Source organism: Arachis hypogaea, chromosome 14, assembly GCF_003086295.3.
Source record: "Arachis hypogaea cultivar Tifrunner chromosome 14, arahy.Tifrunner.gnm2.J5K5, whole genome shotgun sequence".
Classification (NCBI taxonomy): Eukaryota; Viridiplantae; Streptophyta; class Magnoliopsida; order Fabales; family Fabaceae; genus Arachis; species Arachis hypogaea.
This window is the reverse complement of record NC_092049.1, coordinates 38,275,901-38,300,551: the sequence shown is the minus strand read 5'-3', so window position 1 is coordinate 38,300,551 and position 24,651 is coordinate 38,275,901. Positions and strand designations below refer to the sequence as shown.

Sequence of the window (24,651 nt, the reverse complement as noted above, 5' to 3'; positions counted from 1 at the left end):
CACCCAAACAGCAGGTGTGGATTATTTTGAAAACTACAGTCCCATGGTAAAAATGAGCACTTGAAGATAATTTTGCCAATTGCAGCAGTAAAGAATTGGTTTGTACACCAATTAGATGTCAATACTGCATTTTTACATGGGGATGTAGCTGAGGAAGTATACATGCGACCCCCTCCAGATTTAACATTGCCTTCACCAGACTTGGTTTGTAGATTAGACAGATCATTGTATGGTTTGAAGCAGACCAGTAGACAATGAAATACCAAATTGTCAACCACTTTGATCAATTTTGGTTACACTCAATCTCGAAATAATTATAGTCTCTTCAAAAAATGTCATGGTTCACAATTTACAGCCATTTCGGTGTATGTGGATGACTTAATTATTGCTGGAAATGGCATGGATGAAATTGGGTCCATCAAGAAGCACTTGCATGATTTGTTTAAGATCAAAGATTTGGGTGATTTAAACTTTTTTTAGGTCTTGAAGTAGCTCAAAGCAAGAGGGGAATTGCAGTATGTCAATGAAAATATTGCATCGATCTATTGAAGGAGTATAGATTAATGAATGCAAAGGCAGCAACAAAAACTATGGATTATACAATAAAATTGGCAAAAGATTCAGGAAGTTTACTCAATTCAGCATTTGAATACAGAAGATTAGTAGGATGATTGCTCTACTTAACCAATACTCGACCTGATATCAGATAAGCAGTAGGAAAATTAAGCCAATTCTTGGACTGTGCTACTGACAAACACTTCGAAGCAGCCATTAGAGTACAAAGATACCTCAAAGCCAAACCTGCGCTGGGTCTAATGTTCTCATTCCAAACTAAGTTGGAACCAACTAGTTTTTTAGATAGTGATTGGGGAGCCTGTTCAGACACAAGGAGATCAATTTCAGGGTATTGCTTCTTCATAGGAACATCTATTATATCCTGTAAAAGCAAGAAACAAAACACAGTGGCCAGTTCTTCATGTATGATAGAATATAGGGCCCTTGCAATGGCCACTAGAGAAGAACAGTGGATCACCAATATACTTGGAGACTTAAAGATTGAATTGAGTAAGCCAATTATAATCTATTATGATAGTCAATCGGCCTTACATGTTACGGGCAATCCAGCTTTTCATGAAAGAACTAAGCATATAGATATGGATTGTCATGTTGTTCGAGACAAATGGCAGGAACAAGTGACAAAATTTCTTCCTGTTTCAACTGTTAATCAAACTGCAGATATATTGACTAAAGTTCTAACTCCGAAGATGTTTCAGGATTGTCATGACAAGCTCAGAATGATGGATGTAATTGATTCTAGCTTGAGAGGGGGTGTTACATGACTTAACACTTCAAATAGTTAGTTAGTGTAGTGTGCTTATGTGTATAGTATTGGTTACAAAACTCATTAGTGACTTAGTTATTTGGTGTAAGAGAGAAAATCAGTTAGCAGTAGAGTAATTAGTGACCGTATATAACAACAGTGCTCTTTTGTATAGTCAGATTTTGCATTCCCATTTTTCAAGTAAAATGGTGATTGAGATGTGAATAAAACACACTCTTCCTTCTCTGAGTTTTGTAAAGTCCCTTTTTCACCTTCCAAAACTTATCACTTTAACAAGAACAAGATGAAAATGGTTGCAAATTAGAGAAGAAGAGCACTAGAATTCTGTAACTTGCACTGAAAGAAAAGTATTGAATTGAAATGTGAATGATTATTAATTCAGGTTACAGAAGCTAACACAATGAGGCTTATATATTTTTCAAGACTAAGTGAACGAACTTACTCTATTATAACTAAAGCATAACTATCACAACCGAATTGAGTTACCAACTAACTAATCTTTAGTTTGTTGATTTGCTATTTGTATATTTTGCACGATATGCTTGTTGTCATTAACACCATCAGCCTAATTGTGTCCCAATAATGGCGTCTCAAATTTGTTTCACTTTTTTGGAGGGTTTGGTTGGCGAAGGTAGTGCCCCAAGCTTGTATAGTTGGTAAGTTTTTTAGGGGATGAGGCTTTAGGTGTAACACCCCGTTACCCTAAGCCTTACCTCTAGTCGTAAAGTGAAGGATAACAAGGCGTCACGACAGTTCTAAAGCTCACACATTAACAAATATAGAAGGAAATAATAATACTAGGAGCCCGATGAAGGAATAAAGTTCAAAATCGCGTAAAGTGGATCTACAAAGCACGAAGCGTTCACACAAGAAAACTAAAAGCGTAAAGGCGTGAGATATAACATGAGACTTAATATAATAGTAGTCTATATATATATATATATGATAAAAAACTCTACTCTTAGCCCGCGGAGTTTAGGCTAACTAGATACAAATAGAAGATACAGAATTTTTGAGTTAAAACAGCTTATACAACTTATCTCTCCAAGTAAGTCTCGAGGGCAACAGAGTATAAGATAAAAAAAGTGTGAGAACTACAACATAATAAACAAAATACAAAGATAACAGAAGATCCTCTGCTCTGTCACCATCCGCAAACTCACCGAGGTGGGTTGCGACCTGCATCTGAAAAATAACAACAACATATGGTATGAGAACCGGAGTTTCTCAGTATGGTAACAGTGCCCAATATGTAAGATATAAGGTTTCGGGATGCTAAAGGCAATCCTAGAACTTCACATCGAAAATAGATATTCAAGCTTAATGAAAAAATTAAATAACTTAAACCATAAACCATAAACAGGGTTATCTAAACTTAGGAAATTTCTAACTAATGCTAAACACACCGCTGTATCCCACAGCCTTCGCCAACTTAACCTCCGTGCGATCCCATTGCCACCTCCTCCCGATCCTCCTCAACTCCAGTAAAACACATTTAATGCAAGCAAGTAAAGCACAAATAGTATTCAGGTATAACAGATAAGTTAATTAGCATTTAGACATATTATTCAAATAGGAATAACTCATGTAATCAAATCAAACAAGAAGATAGAAGATGCATATAATGAATGCCTACCCTATTTGGCTCATGATATCACTTGTCAGTTCAAAATGCTAACCCGACACATCCCCGCCGGGATGTCGCCTTTCTGCCACGACCAGGGTTATAGTGCCCTGCTCACAATTTCTAGTGCCCAGCACTTTATCTTGCGCCCTGTGAGTTATAGTGCCCGGCACACTCTTTTGGGTTATAGTGCCCGAGTTCACTCTGGTAGCAGAAAGGTTATGTGAGTGGGAGACTACCACAGTCCTTACATCTCAACGTAGGCAGAAGACTGTCTCGACCCCTACGCCGGCACCACTGCCTCGACAAGTGGGAGATTGCCACAGCCCTTGTCCGAGGCGCATAGCGACTTACCAATTATAATAATTCAATAATACAGCATAGCTCATAGCATTATTTCTTTTATACTCATTCCAATTTCATCATCCATCCGACTCCCCACTAGTTCACAAGACAACTCCATCCAACTGACATACCAAGCCTAAGTCAATGTTTTTCTCATTCGACTAATCCATCCTCTGTACTCTAGAAACCTAAACCTCCGTCTTCTAAACTTTCTACCAGAATTATCCTAGTTAGAGACACTTAGGGTATTCTCTATGATTCAAATCCTAAAAATAAGTTAAGATACCCTAGATAAGCTTTACGGAAGTTAACAAGCTTGTCGAGAAGGTAAAAGAGTTAAAAACAAGCTTTTTATTGAAAACATGGCAGTGTGCGTACGCATATAATTGTGCGCACGCACTCCCGGAAGAGTTTTCTCAAAGTGTGCATACGCATAGAGGTGTGCGTATGCACACAAGGCAAAATTTTCCATTTTGTGTGCACGCATGGATACATGCGAACGCCCTCGACAAAAGGCACTTCCCAGCGTGTGCGTACACATGATGTTGTGCATACGCACAACTTGTAAATTTTGCACGGTGTCTGTGCACACCAGAGTGTGCGAACGCTCCTAACAATAGGCATATCCCTGTGTGTGCGTGCGTACGCACGTTTTCAAAGACTTACAGGGCGTGCGTATGCACACCAGTGAAGATATGGCCGCTGTTCAGAGCACACGCACAGCAATGTGCATGGGCACACATACCAAAAATCACAAATTCTGCAACATCACAGAATTTCATATTTTTTACACCAACTTCCAACGATCATATATTTTTCTACAAAATTCTGATTTCCACGAAATTCAAGATATGATCTGCCAAAGTTGGCCTAAAACTCATATTTACCAAAATTACTAAAAAATCAACTTTACTAAAACTTTCAATTCAAGCCTAGTTACTCACAACCCAAACAATACCGAAAACAACACAAAAGTCCATACGAATCATTCCTCAACTCAACCATCAATAGTGTCCTAGTTTCACCAATTCCACACCATCAAAATCCTTAAACATCAAAAATATCAACAAACCCTCATCAACAACAATAAATCACAAACTTCTTCATCAACCTCTATAGTCATTAAAATCAACAATCAACATCAATAATATCATATATCCCACATCCCAAAACTCTATATCATCATCACCCCACAACTTATCTTCAAACATCAAATTCACACACAATTAAACATACACCCAAACATTCAATCATATCTTAAGGTCAACTAGCCTAAGTTTCATGAAACATTACCTATTACATAAAGGAAACCAAAAGCATACCTTGGCCGATTACCCTCCACGCACAAAACCACTTCACCATAAGCTTTCAATCCTTCACTCAACACCAAACAACACCAAGAATACTCTATAACATGAAAAACAACATGAATCAAAGATAGAGTTTATGACATTCTACTAAACACAAGGATTTAGTGATATCTTATTTTTCCCAACGAATTTTGGGATAAAGCCCACTACTCACTCAAGCTAGATTACACCTAAACAACAAGAACACAAAGAAACTCAAGAACTCAAAGAGTCATTTTCGAAAATGACATAGAGTAGAGAAACTGGAAAGGAAAGAGTGAGTTTCTTACTACTTTGTTTAGCTAGAAATAATGGGCTCGAAGAAGGAGAGAGTGAATATTGTTCTTCTTCTTCCTCTCTTCTCTCAAAAACCAGTGCCCCCTTTGTGTGTGTGTGTGTGGGTATTATGAGCTGAAAAAGACTCACTAAAGGGTATATATGTGTTGGGCTTGGGCCCAATAACCGCGTAGCGTTTTTGGTTCGTTTAACCCAACTTTGGGCCAAACCTTTAGGATAAGTACCCGGTTTGCTATTCCAAAAACTTTTCTACGATTTTCTACTGTTTTATTCTCTCTCACATAGTACTGGACAGACTTAAGCCGGTATTGCCGGCTAATCTACCGGTACGCATTTTTACGCAAAAATTTTCAAAAGAAAACATTTTCCCACTCAGAAAAATCCACTGAATCCGAATCTCACATTTATGTTTTAGAAAAATATTTTTTATATTTTCAAACATATTTCGAGCCATTAAATTATTCTTTTCTACTTAAGCAGTTTTTCGTGAAAACTCCGATTCTTACATTAGGTATGGTGGTGATGACAATCTTGGGAGCGAAATCATTTTTCGTAATTGTTTTAGATCATGTTTCCACCATTAAATAGACATGTGCATAATGCGGTATCATGGTGGTAGTTTTGGGTTTTCATATCTTGCCAATATATAATATAACAGTTCAATCACATTCGTGTTTTTTTTTTACCATTTAGGTATTTAAAATAAAAAATAATTATTTTTGTTGATGTACTATCATATAATTAAATATATGTATAAAACTGCTTTATAATGACTTAAATTCTTTCTATTAATAGAAAAATTGGTATTGGTGTTTGAGTTTTCTGTGTTTCTTCGTAAGATATCTACAAGAAACGCCATTATTAGCAATGGTATTGGCTAGTTTATATCGCTTTAATTTGTGTTTGCAACAGAGTTTTCAAAAGAGAGGATGGAGACGAGTTTAGAGACTCTTTTTTTTAGGTTTATTTAATTTTTGCATAATTTTTTTTATATTTATGTTATAATATTTCTTTTATATTTGGATTCATCGAGGATCAAACTCTAGAGTTTTCGAACATATAATTTTGATATCATATTATGATTTTACTCATTCCAAAAATTTAAACTAATAAAAAATTTTCGCATATAATAGTTTTTATCATTAAACCGTATTGTTAGCTTTTTCATAAAACTTGCAATTCAAACCCACGTTGTTAGCATTTGGTGAGGGTTTACTTAGCAAAAAAAAAAAAAAATTTAAAAAGGTAACCTAGTTCTTAAATTTAATCCTCTAAAATGTCATATTACTTGACATTGAAAAAAAAAATTATTGAGACTACCTTAATAGGAGCTTAAGTTGATCTGTCACGTTTAAGCAAGAGTATTAAAAATATAGAATAGTAAATTAATTTTTAATTAGTTAATATTAATTAATTTTTTATATAATATTTTTTTTTGGAAGAATTTAAGATTTAGAGTTAGAATTTATTAAAAGTTGTAATTTAATTTAATGTTTAAACTAAAGTTTAAGGTTTAAAACTTAAAATAAAAAAAAATTAGAAAGTTGGCTGATATTAATAAAAAAATGTTCTTTAATTAAACTCTTTTTTTTGTGATAATATTTTCAATAAAATATTTTTTTATAATTATATCAAATAGCAGTAATGTAAAATTATTTGTTTAATTAATACAAAAAAAATTAAACTCTAGTTAATATAAAGATAAAAAAATCTCGCTCTTGGCCTAACCAATTCTTGTTGAATTGAATTGAGATAAATTAAAGTTAACAATTAAAAAACATGATATAAACTAATTTTTCCCCACAAAAATGATATTTTGAAAAGAAGAATTTTAATATTGATATATTGACAGAATAAATTTCTTTACATAATTATCTAATTAAATTTATATATTTAAATCATTTTTAAGTAATAATTTAAAAAAATTAATTCTTTTTGCTAATTCGTCAAAACACGAGTGATTATCTATATATAACCCTTTCATATATAAAAGTTAAGTTTTTAAACAATAATAAGGGTGAAAATGATATGATTAAGAAGAAGAAATAGTATATGTGAAGTATCTAGATCTGTGAAGTATAGTATGGTATAAAATGAATAAAGTGAGAAAATAACACTATAAAAAAAATGCTAAATACTGTTAAATTTGTCCACGGAATAATGAAATTAATTTGCTGGTAAATTGATTATTGTTGGATTTTGCGTTGGACTGCATTCAACCGTATAAACTTCGCCGGTAAATATTTATCAGTGAATTTTTTTGTTCGACGGTAAGTTGCGGCGGAATTACCGGCGAAACAAAGTTTAATTAACGGCAATCTGATGCCACTTACCGTCAAAATTTTTCTGATGGTAACAATGACGCCAAACTTTGAAACTTCGCGGCTGATTAAAGTTAATTTTTTTTTACGGTAGCTTTAATTTTTTATTTAAAAAAAACTGAAAAATCGTTATTGTCGAAAAATTTCGATGTTAAATTCGACAGAAACGTCAATTTTTAATTTTTCTTTTTTAATCTATAATGGACTCCGAAAGTTAATAAAACGATTTATTCAACTCCCAATAAGTAAAGTATAAATTAGTAATTTACACTACAAGGTTTTCATTTATTTGTGCAAGTTTTTTCTCTTATTTGTGGAGGTTTATAACCCGCACCAAATGGTTTGTGAAAACTCCCAAAATTGTTTGTGAAAACTCCCAAAATTTGAGGTGCCACGAGGTCTTTTGTGGAGTTTTTAAAAACCTCCACAATATATTCAGTGGGGGGTTTAGGGTGTGTTTAGTGGGATTTTATATCGGACTTTTGTGATAATTTTAAATCATTTTGTGGCAGTTTAAAACCCCCACAAATTGAATTTTTAATTTAAAAAAATTAACTAATTTGTGAGATTTTCAACCCTCCACAAATCCTGTAATTATTTATTTATTTTTAATTTCAAATCATTCATTAATCTCATCTTATTTACATACTCTCAAATTAAAAATTTATTTTTTAATATCAAAATTTAAAAACTAAATCTTTTATAACACAATTCCTTAATATAAGACATAACTCTATATATAAAAAAAATTCTCAATATCAATAGTTCTTGTCAATGTATCAAACCATACAATGTCAAATGATCACTTCAGCCACAACAAAAATTTAACCATACAATATATCAAATCAAATACTTCTTGTCTAAGACATATAGTGTTGAAGTTACTCAGTATAGCACATATAACATCAAAATTAAACTTTCACTTACTTGGTCTCTAAAATAGGCAACTTCTCTTTCAGCATACATTTCCAAACTTTCTCCATTGGGAGGAGGTGTATCATAGCTTATGCGCCACTCATGGACTTGCTCTTTTCCATATCTGTTAGCTATTTCTTGTTTATTGAGACCATGTAGTTCCCCATACCTAAAATGATAACGATTGCAAAATGCTTATTAGATCTCAACATTGTAAAGCAGGAACTAAAAGCAAAAATATATACCTTGATAGAAGCTAACATGTTTAAAGAATCATAATATATACCTTTTCAATAGTGTATGCAATTGGAAAATGAATTATCATTAGCACATGTACAACTGTACAAGTCCCACAAAATTTGAACCAACATAGAGTCCATATCTTGAGCATATAGCTTGAGGGATAACCTAAGGCAAAAGGCATCGAAACAGTTAGTTCTTCAATGTCAAGATCAAAATGTTTGAGTATGACAAAAACCATGGGTTGAAAAAGTATTTTACCTCTCCAAAAGCTAGAACAAAAGTTATTGATAAAATAACAGCAACAACAGGATGAAAAATTTTATCAACGTAAATAAGAAGTGCCTGCAGATCAAAAGAGAAGAATCCAACATTAGTAGTTAGAAAATCAGCTAAAATCATACAATGGATTAGATATTCACTTATTCTATAATTGTCCCAAATACTCATGATGGATATTTTTATTTTATAATCTTTTTTCACCTTAAGTTCTCACACAACTAACATTGTATTAATGCAGGAGCATCTGAGATAACAGTATAAAAGTTTTAAAAATAGTATATAAACTTATTTCTTTGTTCATAAAACTTCCATTTATGTGATCGGCACAAAACATAATTACCGTAAATGAGCCCATTAATGAACAAATTTTCAAGTAAACCAGCATATTAGACTGTCTGTAGTGAGGCTCGAAGTGTAAAATCAAAGCCAAAACTAAAGAAATTATTCCCACGGCATAAAATAGAAATGTTGTTGAAAAAAAAAAACATCAATGACATTAGTTAATGGACTGGACAGTAAAGCAAGGAATCTTAATACCAAAATATAAACAGGAGTAAATAGTAACCTGGTTGAGTGGCCAAATCCCATATTTCTTAGACAGAAGTTGGAGTTTGCTCTTGAGGAGCATGGATGACAATGATAATTGATCCCACAAGGCAGGACAGACATCCTAAGACCCCCATCATCTGAAGCTGCTCATTCAGCAAGAAGTGAGCCAAAACAGCACTACAAGCACAGAACTGAATATGTTAGTTCTACCAACAATAGTCACAACTCACATCATTCAAAATAATTAACTACTTAGCATTTTAGCTAGACTAGAGATCTATGTACCTGACAATAATACTGATAGCACCAAGCGGCGTAACGAGTATTGCCGGAGCATAACTATAAGCCATAAAGTTTGCTACCTCCCTAACAATCACTGCACCAAAGTTGTTTCAGGGTCCAGATGTAATCAAACAGTCTCATTCTCAAGCAAAACCAAGTAGGAAAAAAAGAGAAAATAGGAAGGTTCCTCCTAAACTTACTTGAAACCAGCCAGCCCACCAAAGTGGCTCTAGTAAATAAGTATAACCACCAACACCTGCAAATTTCAATAATAACAAATTCAAATTATAATTTGTGTGAAAACTGCAATGAAGAAATTATTGAAGCACAGAACAGAACAAAGAGGAAAAGGTAATTAAAATTTACATGAACATAATTTTAACTGCAGAATTGATACAAAATATACCCCGATTTTAGAATCCAACCAAACTATAATCAGAAATAAGAAAACGACATTATTAACTTCTTCACCAGTTCATTAAATATGACTGTCTAAAATGCTTTCCACTTCGGTAAAAGGGTAGCATCCTGGAGCAAGCAACAAAGTTTAAAGTTTAAGATTGTTTTCGTATTATCAAACACCTTATGTGCATATGAGGACCACTACATTTTAAACATACTCTGTACTTGCTTTTCACTTCAGAAAGTGAATAGTTGAAGTCATCCATGTCCTCAAAGTTAGAAATACAAAACTACATTTGTTACAAATAAACATATGGACATATTTCAAATTTAATAAAGAGAAGTATGAAATAAACCTGCCAAAACCGAAGGGCTTGCACAAAGGATCAGTAACAACTCTATCTCCTGCTACATAGGTGATAAACCCATATTTTATAATGTGTTTGGTGCTCAATTTAAGTGATTTATTCAATCCTTCACCCACTTATTCATATAAATTGCATGGTTTTACTTTCCCTTCCTTATTTTATGATATATGTGAAAAACATGTTTCCTATGCTTTAAAAAATATTAATTTTAATTACCCTTCACTATCATTCGATGTTGTGATTTGTGTGTTAAGCATTTTCAGATCTCATAGGGTAGGAATGGCTTAAAGAACAAAAAGAAAACATGCAAAAATGGAAGGAAAGCACAAAAATAAAGTTTTGAAGAAAAGGCAGCGACGCGAACGCATGGACAAAGCGAACGCGTGCCCAGCGCGAAAAGGCATCGACGCGCACGTGTGACCGACGCGTACGCGTGACAAGGAAAACTCCCAGATGATGCGAACACGTGACCCACGCGAACGCGTGACAAACGCCACGTACAGGAATCTGCAAAAAATGCCCCCAGCGATTTCTGGACCCTTTTTCGGCCCAATTCTGAATCCAGGAACACAGAATATAAGTCAGAGAATGGAGGAATCAAAGGATATACAGAGAACAACATATCATCATTCATAATACATAGTTTTTAGGATCTAGATGTAGTTTTTAGAGAGAGAGGTTCTCTCCTCTCTCTTAGGTTTTAGGATTAGGATTCCTCTTAAAGGATTTAGGATTTTAACTACTTCTTCTCAGGTTCAATGTTCCTTTTATTTATTTTCTCAATTTTGTTTATCATTTTATGTTTTTATTTATTCTAATACTTTTATTCGTATCTGACTTATGTTACCAATTTGGCTTATGAACTCTTCGTGTTTAGATTTGAATTGTTTTATTTAATATAATTTGAGGTATTTCAGATTTGACTTTGCTTTGCTTTATTTATATGGATGCTTTTAATTTAATTTAGATATTTTCTTCCTTTTGGCTTTGGTTAAGTAATTGGTAACACTTGAGTTGTCATACTCAGCAGTGATTGAAATTGGCAGATTACTGATTGATTTGGATCGCTCTAAAGCTAGTCTTCCCACATGGATTGACTAGGACTTGAGGATCAAGCTAATTAGTCCACTTGACTTAACTATGTGGGAGCAGAATCCAATTCTCTTCACATCTGATAAGGATAACTAGGATAGGAATTCAATTTCTCATACCTTGCCAAGAGATTTTATTAATTATTAATTTATTTTTCGTATCAATTAAATTACTTGTTCAAACCTTTTCAAAACCCTAAAATATACCTTTGCAATACCAATAATAGATCATACTTCCCTGCAATTCCTTGAGAAGACGACCCAAGGTTTAAATACTTCGGTTATAAATTTTATTGGGTTTTGTTACTTGTGACAACCAGAACTTTTGTAAGAAAGGAATTCTTGTCGATCTAGAAGCTATACTTACAATGGGAACTTATTTGTGAAAATTCTAGATCGCGCGAGAGTTCTGCTCTTTCAAAAATGGCGCCGTTGCCGGGAAATTACAACTGTGTGCCTTATTATTGGTTATTGTAAATATTTTCTTTTACTTGTTTAATTGTTTTTATTTTTTAATTTTTATTATTTACTATGAATTCTCACCCCCATCGCTTTGAGTTTGGTTCTAATGCTGTCATAAGGAATGGAAGTTATAACAGGAACATGCATCAAGGTTGGAACAATCAGAGATGGATGGAACCACGAGGATCTGATCAACCCTTTAGGCAACAACACCTTCCAAACTACCATGGACAACGACCATTCACCAATGCATGTCGAGACAATAGTTATGATGGACCCCCTTGTAATTACCGACAAGCCCCACCATACACCTATGAACCACTTCCTCAACACAGCTTTGAACCACCACACTCACAAGCCAACTACCACCCTTCAACTCCATATGACCCTAACCTATATCCACCCCAACTCCAATCCAATTACTCCCCAGAACCACCACCTCAATATTCACCATCTCCATATCCTTATCAAGAAGAACCACCTCCGTATTATGGGCCTTCTCTCCCAACCAATGAACCCTCATATCCACCTTAATCTCCAATGGATGACACCCTTCGTGTTCTTCTTCAAGGGCAAGCGAAGATGCAAACGGATGTACTGGAAGTCGCGACTACCTTGACTGAGGTAGTAAATAAAATAGCTTTCCAACATCTGAGCACTCAAAGTACTCCCATGGCTACATGTGGAGAATCAAAAGAAAAGCGTAGCATGAAGGAGACACTAGAAACTTCGGTGGACAATGGGGAACATGGCTTTGTATTGGAACAAGTGGAGGAAGCCATAATAGTTGCAGAGGAAGAAGTGGTTGAAGATTTAGGAGATGCTGAACCTCCATGGGAATTGAGAACTGTAAAGGATTCTGCCGAGAAGCTTGAAATTGATGCTAAGGAGGATAGTGCACAACCTCCAAGGCATATATACCTTGTGAAGAATTTGGCGGAACAGACCAAGAAGCTGATTCCCTTAGCATTGATGATCATGAATCAAGCTCTCCTAGTAATGAACTTGCATCCGCAAGTGAATTCTTTGAGACCGAAGAATTTTCCTCGAGTGAATACGAAGATGATACAGAGGTAGACTTCTCTCAACCTCCAAATTATGACTCGAGTGATGAGGAAGATATCGACAACTTTGATCAAGACATGGTTACAGCTAAAGAAAATTGCAAAGTGGAGGAATTCACAGAAGAATACAAGGGAGTAGAGCTTGCAGAACCACTGGAAACACCTATCCCAAGGCCATTACCACCCAATACAAATTTAAAATGGGTAAAATCTTTAGCTTTTATCTTTATTTTTCCACTTGAATATGGTTTGCTTGAAACAGATGGCCAGCTTAGAGCTTTCTGCGACTTTAAGAGTAAGAGGGAAATGGCTCGTACTTAGAGCTGGTGTGCAAGATTCAATAAGGTTCCACACTTCAATCTGAAGTGTAAGGATTGGTATCGAGTTCAACTGAATGGGTCTCGGAAGACGTTTGGTCATCTTAGTGAGAATACAACCTCCAAACCGCCCGACTGGAAAATTATAGATCGACACAAAGGCGGAAATAAAAGCAAAGTTTGGAATCCTGGAATATGTTCTGACATTCAACACCCCAGGAGCCTGAGAATTTGTTTGAAGCTGCTCCAGGGCTTTACATGCCTAGTTTGGGAACCCGGAGGCTGTTGGAATTCCAAACACTAGTGGAGATTTTTGGATGAATTCAAGCACAAGCCACCATAGCAGGAAGCTTATCAAATGTCCAACTTAAGGACTTTAACTAAAAGTGCTAGGTGGGAGACAACCCACCATGGTATGATCGTTCCTTTTTCAATTTTATTTTGTGTTGTTTATTTTTATTTTATTTTATTTTCATTGAACATGGAATTATTCATAGCATCTACATTAGCACTGCATATTGCATATTGCATAATTGCATAAAAAAAATCACCCCACGCGAGCGCGCAGGCCACGCGTGGGCGTCGAATATAAATCGGCGTAAAGATCCAACGCCCAGAAAGTTGGGCTGGAATCGTGCGGCTGGTGTGCCTTTAGTACAATTTGGCCTACGTGTTTGCGTCCCTGATGCGAACGCGTCACTTGCCCTACGCACATCCCATGCGAAAGCGTGAGCGACGCGTACGCGTCGCGCGGATTTCATGGAGCCCTTTTTAGAAACAGAGAGTTGCGCCAAAACGACGCTGGAACTGTGCGTTTAGTACAATTTTCAGCGACGCGGCCGTGTCACACCCCTTTTCACCCTAATCACGCGATCGCGTGCTCCACGCGTTCGCGTGGATTCAAAATCCTTAACCCCAACCCACGCGAAACCCTACCATTTCACGTTACCCATTCGTCCCTAAACCCCTCCCCTCTGCAACCTCCCCTCTCCTATTCTCCAACCACCACACCACCACTATCGCCACCTAGAATCACCACCGACCAGCCCAAACCGCAGACCCACCCTCACCGGTGCCACCCCCTTCTCCCCTTCTTCCCTCTTCCCTCTCCTCCTCCCTCCACGACCCCACTGCCGCCACCCCCGCCCGGAACCGCCACCACCGTGCCACCCCTTGACCTCTGGACAACCACCCACCAGCCCCCACAACCCTCGCCCCCTTCTTCTTTCCCCCTCCCTCACCCAACCCTACACAGCACCACCAAACCATCCCTGCCACCACCGCAGAACACCGCTGAGCCGCCCTCCCCTCGCCGCCGTGTCAGCAACACCACCACCACATTCCCCCCCATCTCTTTGTGTCCAATTACTATTTCTACACACCAGGTTCCGCCGAACACCAATTTCGTTTTCCAATTAGTCAATTAGTAGCATATTTTACAGTTTTGTTCAAAATAGGATAGTTAGAGATGTATGATTTTAGTGGATTTTAGGTGGTTAGGTAGCTAGGATGTGGTTAGTGGATTTAGGCCTTATAATTGCACCGTTCTTGCTAACTGTTCTTATCTGATTCGCAATTCTGAATATGCTGTGATGATTCTGTTCATCTGTTGTTCTTTATATTTGATGTTGCTGTTGAACTACTCTTTAATATTCCTTGCTATTTGTTAATCTTTCCAACACTATTTAATTTCATATGAATTGAATTTTTCTGCTGTTTTACTACCCGGGAACATCCAATTTCAGCCGAATGCTGCCGAATTTTCTGCAAAATTTATGGTTCAATCTACTCCATTCATGTATTAGTTTGAAAACTCATTATTTTGCAATTCTTGGCTACAACCAAACCAATTTATTAATGCACGGGCCAGCATTCTTATTCCTTTTTGTTTCCTGAGTACTAACTTGCTTATTGATGATTTTATTCTCCTTTTAAACTTAATTTATTTATCAGAATTATCATCAATAAACTGCAATCCTTGCTTGAATATGAGTTGATTGTTCTTCAACTTTGTGAATTTATTGGTAACTAGGGACACCATTCTCATGCCACTCACTTTAACTTCCTTTTAACTCCTAACCAATTTAGCTTTCTAACTTCTCTTTTTGATCTTTACCTAACTACTTTCACTTTCTAACTCAAGGCATGATTATTGTTTTTCCTAATTTACTTGAATTCCACTTCTATTATATTTTGGATTGTGATTTTTAATCTCATACTTTTAACTCGATTACATTCCAATTTATACATATATTCAACTCATCTAATGCTTCTATTACTCTTTTTGCCTTTATGCTTACATTGACAAAATCCTACTTGTCTACTTGTTTTCTTGCTTTAGCTCTTCAATTATATCCTGTTACTTCTGCTTTTCAGGATGTCTGATCCCCAAAGGAAAGGAAAAGGCAAGGCTACTACAGGCAAATAAAAAAGAGGAGAATCTTCTACCTCTATCCTGGATCTCCTTCACGACGATTCCTGGCGGGAGAAGAACTTTACCCCGCAGGAAAAGGCCGACCAGCTCCTCACTGCCACAGATCTAGTCAAGTTTGCAAACAGATACTGTGAGCTCAAGTATCCTGTGTTTGCCACTGCCAGGAACCTCTACCTGGAGAGAACTCTCAAAATTCCAGAAGAACTCACCCAGTACACTACCGAACAGATTAAACAAAGAGGCTGGTTCTTTATGGAAAGGAACTTGACAGAGGTCAATGCCTCCTAGGTCAGAGAATTTTACTGTAACTATTTCAAGACCCCCTTGGATGCAGTGCACCTCAGAGGGAAACAGATTTTGGTCATTGAGGAAGCTATTGAGGATATCCTCCAGCTTCAGCCTAAATTAGATCAGCTTGACGGTTACCAAAAGGCTGAAGAGGATATGAGATACATGAGATTCGACTGGGATGTAGTCAAGCAGAGAATAGCCCTTGATCCTACTGCCCCATGGGTCATGGGAAAGAATACAGTGATGCCTAAGGGAATCAAGCTGATGTATTTGAATGATGAGGCTCGGCTTTGGCACCGAATTCTGAGTAACTACTTGATGCCGAGCACTCATGAGACAGAGCTGCCCGCTGCTATGATCACCCTCATCTGGTGTGTGATGGAGGGTAAGGACCTGTATCTTCCACGCTTCATCAGGTATTATATGGCCATAGTCCATGTCAGAGGCACTCTCCCTTTCCCTTATCTGATCACCCAGCTAGGCCGCCGAGCTGACGTACCTTGGGAGCTTGCTGATGAGAAGCCAACTGCTGCAGACTGCAAGAAGATCATACCTCATAGCAGAAAGTTCCAAGCCTTGGGTTATAGGCCACCCTTCCTGATTGACTTTGGTGAGGCCGCCACATCTTCAACTGCCCCTTCTGCATCCATTGCTGCACCAACCCCATCTACTGCACATCCACCTGCTCCTAAGCCTATCTACCATCTGGTACACCGCCTCTACGCACGCCTAGATCGCATGGAGCGGCGCAACAAGCGACGCTACGAGCATCTCAAGTTGATGATCCGATCCGGCGGTGACATCCCCTCTGAGCCTGACACCGCTTCTGAGCCATCTGATGCAGAGCAGGGAGATGATCATGAGGAGGATGCACATGCCCAGGCAGAGCAGGGAGGACCTGATGAGGATGCACCACACCATGAGGAGCCCTCCCAGATCTAGGCTGCAGATCCGGAGATTCCTCTACAGACAGAGCCTCCGTTTCCGCAGGCAGCTCTTCCTACACTTCCACAGACTGCAGACACTTAGCCTACCGCAGAGACACCAGCCGCCCATCCTTCCGAAGATGACACTTCTCACACCCAGCTTCAGTGAGCATCGAGGACGATGCTATCATTTAAGTGTGGGAGGTCGCCATCTCCGGCGTACTTTATTTTGGTGAACCACTTTTCAGACTCTTTTACCCTATTTTGCTTATTTTTCTGTATTTTTATTTTTTTTATTTTTATTTTTACCTTTCAGTACTTGCACACTTTTTTTTGCTGTATTTTTACTGTATTTCTGTATTTTGCACTTTAGTCTATATATTAGATATTCAGTTTAGTTAGTTGTAATTTTAATTATTAAGTTGTGATATAGAATATATAGATTAATTAGTTTAGTTTACCCTATTAGCATATATTGATTTAATTGGAAATAAAAAGAGTAAACTAAAAACTTTAGCATAACAGAATCACAACAATCCACACACCTTGTATATATATAGCATTACATGTTAGTTAAGTTGACAACATTTTTCAAGGAAAAACACTAAGATTTTAAGGGCCACCCTAAGATTCACATTGAGCATAATGGGAACTCTTAATTTTTACTTGCATGACATACATAACTGATATATGGTTTTTGAGCCAAAGAACACATAACCTGTGAATTTTTGAGCTTAATTGTATTGTTACACTGTCTAACCATAATTATTTCATTCTTGTGTGTTCGCCCTTCTTTTCTATTCTAGTGATCTTTACTTTGTTTTAATCTATATATCCAATATAGAATATAGATACATACCAATAGATGATTGAGGCCATTATTTAAATTGCTCACTTATCCCAAAGTAGCCTACCTTTTGCATCACCCTTGTTAGCCCCCCTTGAGCTTTTAATCCCCTCTTGTTTTATAACCACATTACTAGCCTTAAGCTGAAAAACAAATTAAAAATCCCAAGTTGAATCCTTGGTTAGTTTAAGATAGAAATTGTGATGCACACTAAGTGTAGGAAAACATGGGAATATGGGTTGATAGGAAAGGATTGATTCAATAAAATAATAAGGATTTTGGGAGCATGCTCATCTGAACAAAATTAAATTAAAATACCATGTGCATTGATATATGTTATGTTTATAAAAAAAATCCTTTTAGTTAAATAAGTAAATAAGAGGACAAAATTATCCTAATAATAAGTTCAGTAGAGAAATCAATGCACATGGAAGTACAAATCAAAATTGGTACATGAGTATGTTACATAAAGTGGGAAAAATTATGGGAAGCCCATGATAGTTTTAAAAATTTTTTAGAATATATATATGTTAGGTGAGATCTTAGACTAATCAAGGATTCACCTTGTTAGCTCACTTGGCCTTATATATATATATATCCTTACCCTTACCTTAGCCCCATTACAACCTTGAGAAAGACCTCATGATTTTTGTATGTCTATATTCAATATTTGTTGATTGGTTAGATGAAGAACAAAGTTTTAGAAAGCAAGAATAGAAAAGAATAGAGTGATTAACCCAATAAACACTGAGTGACTAGAGAGTAAACACAAAATTCAGTGAGGGTTCAATAGCTCATCGCCATATATCTCTGCTTAATTGTTTAAATTGTCTTGCGAGTTTGTGAAATATGGTTACCCAACTCAATTGTGAAAGTGCTTTAACATGATCTAGGTTTGGCTATGCATATATAATTTCTTGAAAATATGAATCAAATTAACCACATGTAAGCTTTATATACATAGGTGGATGATAATTAAAATTGCATGATTCATGTAGGTAGTTTGCATTTAGAATAGAATGCATTGCATGAGATTCCACCATTCTAACTTTACCATTTCTCTTCGATTTAGCATGAGGACATGATATTGTTTAAGTGTGGGGAGGTTGATAAACCCATATTTTATGATGTGTTTGGTGCTCAATTTAAGTGATTTATTCAATCCTTCACCCACTTATTCATGTAAATTTCATGGTTTTACTTTCCCTTCCTTATTTTATGATATATGTGAAAAACATATTTCCTATGCTTTAAAAAATATTAATTTTAATTACCCTTCACTACCATTCGATACCGTGATTTGTGTGTTAAGCATTTTCAGATCTCATAGGGCAGGAATGGCTTAAAGAACAAAAAGGAAACATGTAAAAATGGAAGGAAAGCACAAAAATGGAGTTTTGAAGAAAAGGCAGCGACGTGAACACATGGACGACCCGAACGCGTGCCCAGCGCGAAAAGGCATCGACGCGCACGCGTGACTTACGCAGACGTGTGCCTTGAGCAGAACGCAAATGACGCGAACGCGTGACCCACGTGAACGCGTGACCCACGCGAACGCGTGACCCACGCGAACGCGTGACAGACGCCACGTACAGGAATCTGCAGAAAACGCCCCCAGTGATTTCTGGACCCTTTTTCGGCCCAATTCTAAATCCAGGAACATAGAATATAAGTCAAAGAATGGAGGAATCAAAGGATATACAGAGATCAACATATCATACATTCATAATACATAATTTTTAGGATCTAGATGTAGTTTTTAGAGAGAGAGGTTCTCTCCTCTCTCTTAGGTTTTAGGATTAGGATTCCTCTTAAAGGATTTAGGATTTCAACTCCTTCTCAGGTTCAATGTTCCTTTTATTTATTTTCTCAATTTTGTTTATCCTTTTATGTTTTTATTTATTCTAATGCTTTTATTCGTATTTGACTTATGTTACCAATTTGGCTTATGAACTCTTCGTGTTTAGATTTGAATGTTTTATTTAATATAATTTGAGGTATTTCAGATTTGACTTTACTTTGCTTTATTTATATGGATGCTTTTAATTTAATTTAGATATTTTCTTCCTTTTGGCTTTGTTTAAGTAATTGGTAATACTTGAGTTGTCAAACTCAGCAGTGATTGAAATTGGCAGATTACTGATTGATTTGGATCGCTCTAAAGCTAGTCTTCCCACAGGGATTGACTAGGACTTAAGGATCAAGCTAATTAGTCCACTTGACTTAACTAAGTGGGAGCAGAATCAAATTCTCTTCACATCTGATAAGGATAACTAGGATAGGACTTCAATTTCTCATACCTTGCCAAGAGATTTTATTAATTATTAATTTATTTTTCGTATCAATTAAATTACTTGTTCAAACCTTTTCAAAACCCCAAAATATACCTTTGTAATACCAATAATAGATCATACTTCCTTGTAATTCCTTGAGAAGACGACCTGAAGTTTAAATACTTCGGTTATAAATTTTATTGGGTTTTGTTACTTGTGACAAGCAGAACTTTTGTAAGAATGAAATTCTTGTCGATCTAGAAGCTATACTTACAACGGGAACTTATTTGTGAAAATTCTAGATCGCGCGAGAGTTCTGCTCTTTCAATAGGTCTATATAACAATTGGCAAAATTCAATTTCTTCAGCAGTTACACATGTACACAAAGACTGTTAAAACAACAAAACAATTAAAATTATAAAATTAAACAAAAATACCATGTTTTCAGCAAGATGTGGGGCCTTTTTTTCAATTAGCAATGCAATAACAGCAGGATCTGCTTTAGTCTGATGATTTGACATCAAGATGATATTATGTCCCTGTAGTAATATTTCAGTCTTAAAATTTCCTCCCGTATCTATTAAAATGTTAACAAAGGGAGAATATACAGCAAGCAAATAATCAAATAGATAACTCAAAGGCATAAATTAAGGATATTAAAAATTGTAACCTTCTTAATTCTTTCTTCAATTTCAATGAAAAAGGGCATGTTGCCAACGTAAGAATTTCTGCAACAAAGATTCACTCGAATAGGGTAAAGCGGAGGCACAGCAAGATGGAATTCATATTGTATTTAAAATTGATTATCAAAAAGTCCAAACACTTTATATTACAAAAAGGATAACCATTCTGAATACATCCATAATTGCTCTGAATACAGGGTGGAAAAATCAAACAAATTACATCAATAATTTCGGTAATGGATAACCATTCTGTTCAAATAAAAATTGAATAGCTCATACAATCAACTATTTATATTACAAAAAGGATGAAAAACATAAATTGCATGATAGAGAATTTCAAGATGGATACCTAGAATTGTAAATTCAGGATCTATCCTTGCTCTGGTTAAAAGTGTTTTCACAACTTCATCTTTATTCATATATAATTGTAGGCAACTTTCTATCAAATTCTGCATCTGTAAACAAATTTTGTTTTAAGATTTTAGTTTATTTTTTTAAATCAGCTTCTTGACAAGCTAGTAGGATTTGCTTACAAGCTCAATGTCTTGGCATGAAACTTTCTTGCTATCATTAATTGTAGCAGATGCTGATCCTGAATCCACAATGAGAACATCAGTTTTGTGATTGTTCAATTATCGTTCACTTTGGAAGTCGTGAGAAGCTTGAGTTGAGGATTGCAATTCTTGCATTTTTTGCAATTCAATTCACGAAATCCACAGATGAGGTGCAGAAACAGCAATCTGGAATCATTGAAATCATATAAGCAAGTGAGAAAGTATTCGTATGAAGCTAAACTAGGCACAAATTGGACTAAATAGAGATCTCAAATTCAATTATCCTCTCTCACAAACACGGAGATTGTTTGAACACATTCTGAACGGAAGTGACTGAGAAAATTTAAGTCCCGAACTAAACAAGAACAAATTAGGAAGAAATTTTCACTGAATGACTTGGAACGACATGAGAATCAGTTCCACGAAATCTGATAGCTTCGAACACAGCTTCAATCGAAGCTTCCAGAGACTCCCGCTCGCTCACCTTCTAGATTTCCTCAACCAGTGCCACTGCATCCGCGCCGAAACCGTGCTCTGAGTGCTCCAAGCCACCGGAGCAAAAGCAGAATCAACGAAAGAAGCCGTCATGGAAGACGAGGAAGAAGCAGAAGATCTAAGCATTACCTTAATGATCTGAATGGTCTTCTCCCTAACGATCTGAATGGAATCATTAGTCGGTAGCGATGACATTGAGATTCTAGGGTTTCAGAGAGATCTCACTCTCCTTCATCCTCTCTCTCGAAGCCCTATTTTGATTTTTCATTTTTTTATTTTTTGGTATGGGCTGAGTGAATATTTGTTTTGAGTTGGATTTTTTTATAATTGATTGGATTGAGAGTAGTGGGAGTTTTTGTTAATTATTTATGGGGGTTTTATAATTTGTCATAAATAAAATATATTATGGAGGTTTTTAGTAACTCCCATTAAAAAACTACCACAAACAAATAAAAATTTTGTAGTGTTATCTGGTGCGGTATTTTGTAACCACAAACTAGCCGGCAAGTGCACCGGGTCTTACCAAGTAATACCTCAGGTGAGTGAGGGTCGATCCCACGAGGATTGAAGGACTAAGCAATAATGGTTAATTGATTTACTTAGTTAGGCAAACAGAAAATAATGTTTTGGAGTTCAAAAGATATTAAACAATATAAAGAATATTGAAGAAAGGGCAAGTAAATAGTTGGGAGTAAAGTACGGAGAAGGCAATTAAGGTTTCAGAGTTATCTATTTTTCCGGATTAACTTTTCTTACTAACTATTTTAATCATGTAGGATTTAATTTATGGCAAACTATATGTGACTAGACTCTAATTTCTTAGACCTTTCTAGTCTCCTCTAATTTTCATCAACTGCCAATTCCTTGGTCAATTAATTCCAATTAGGAGGTAATGATCAAATTCCAGTTTATATGCCACAAAAACTCTAATTACCCAAAAATAAAAGGATTATATGTCACGTATCCCGTTAAATCCAGATAATTAAAATTTAGGAGAATATATTTTCAAGCTGTTGTTCAAGTAAAGAGCTTTTCCAAGTTATACAAGAACTCAATTAGAAAGAGGGTCATACTTTCGTTCCACCCAAATTCATAAAATAAAGAACAAAAACAATTCTTAAATATAAATCAAAATATGAATTAAAATAGAAAAATAATAAAATCAATCCATACAAATAGACAGAGCTCCTAACCTTAACAGTGAAGGTTTAGTTGCTCATGATTCAGAGTGAAAAATAAGGATTGTAAATTGTGAATAGGAATAATGTTGTCTTCGAATCACCCTGTTGGAATCCCTTTTATATCTAATCCTAATTAATTTAAAATCTATCTTCAAAAATTAAAATAAAATCTTTTCCTAAAATAATATTTAAATTTAAATCAGAATTAATTAAATAATCAAGTCTTCAATTTGATGGATGGGGACCAATTGTTTCATCCATTCTGTAGCTTCTAATCTGTGTTTTTTGGGTTGAAAATTGGGTCAAACAGCAGTCGAAATCGCCCCCAGTGTTTTTCTGCATTTTCTGCACATGGAGCATGTCATGCGTACGCGTCAGTCACGCGTACGCGTCGATGGTCTTCTTCGCGTGTCACGCGTACGCGTCAGGTACGCGCACGCGTCGCTGTGCAACTTTGCTTTTCACGCGTACACGTTAGGCACATGCACGTGTCGCTCCTCGCTGGTCAGCTCCTTGGTTTCTTCTCTTTCTCTGCAGAAACTCCATCAAACCCATCCGAATGCTACCTAAAATAAACATAATTGCACAAGACTCAAAGTAGCATCCATAGTGGCTAAAAGATAATTAATTCTTGATAAAACTTAACAAATTAAATGCAAATTCACTAGGAAAAGATAAGAAAGATGCTCACGCATCACAACACCAAACTTGAATTGTTGCTTGTCCTCAAGCAACCAAACTAATATAGGCTTAGAATGTGAATTTGCATGAGAAGGAGAGTTCGATTAAGCTCATGTCTCTTCTAGTGGGGTTTACAACTGCAATCCTGAATAGTTTTGGCATCTCACTCTCATTTGAATCAAAAGAATGTTACTGTCATTCGGAATTAGAATCCGGATAATATTATGAATTCTCTGATCTTTTGTAACTCAATTTAACCCTTGAACACATCATTTTCTTTTCTTTGGTGCTTTGCACCTTGAGCCTAGCCGTGACTTTAAATGTTTTGTCTCAAGCTTTACTTGACACAGAAACACCACAAGCACTTAACTGGGGAACTCTCTTTAAGTTCTAAATATTATTTTTTTTTCAGTTACTCCCAGACAGTGGTGCTCAAAGCCTTTGGCGTACTCTGCAATTGATCTCGACTCTAAATATTTTGTCTCAAAGATTACTTGACACAGAAACACCACAAGCATGTGACTAGGAAAACAACTCTTTGAGCTTTTAAGCATGTCTGATCTCCCTAGTCATTGATGCTCAGAGCCTTGGACCTTGCTTTTATTTTTTTTTTTGCTGTTTCTTTTGCTTCAAGGATTAAACTTTCGTTGATTTCAGAGAAATCATAATAATTCTCTAAATTCCCGTTCCTTGTACATCAACATTTTTTTATTCAAACTTAATTATGCACTGTTCATGTCATGCATTCAGAATCACAGAAAGTACCACCACATCTAAGTAAATAAGACTATTCTTCAACATAAACTCACTTTCTCATGAAATACATCACTTCTATATTTTTTATTTGAATTCAAGCTCAGTGAGTAATACATGAGACATCTTTTCGGAATTAAAGCAATTAAGAGAAAACTAAACTAGATCTAGGATTCTAACTAATAAATGATCATGCAACAAACAAAGCAAAATAGCAGAAAACTAGAACATAATATAATAAAAGCGGAAAGGAATATAGAATGAAAGGAACTCAACCACCTTA

General features: G+C 36.0%; 1 pseudogene; it reads right to left on the bottom strand.

Moving 5' to 3' along the window:
- Positions 1-8,933: 8,933 nt before the first annotated feature.
- On the bottom strand, positions 8,934-21,948 carry LOC112742533 (probable magnesium transporter NIPA6; annotated as a pseudogene).
- Positions 21,949-24,651: the final 2,703 nt, after the last annotated feature.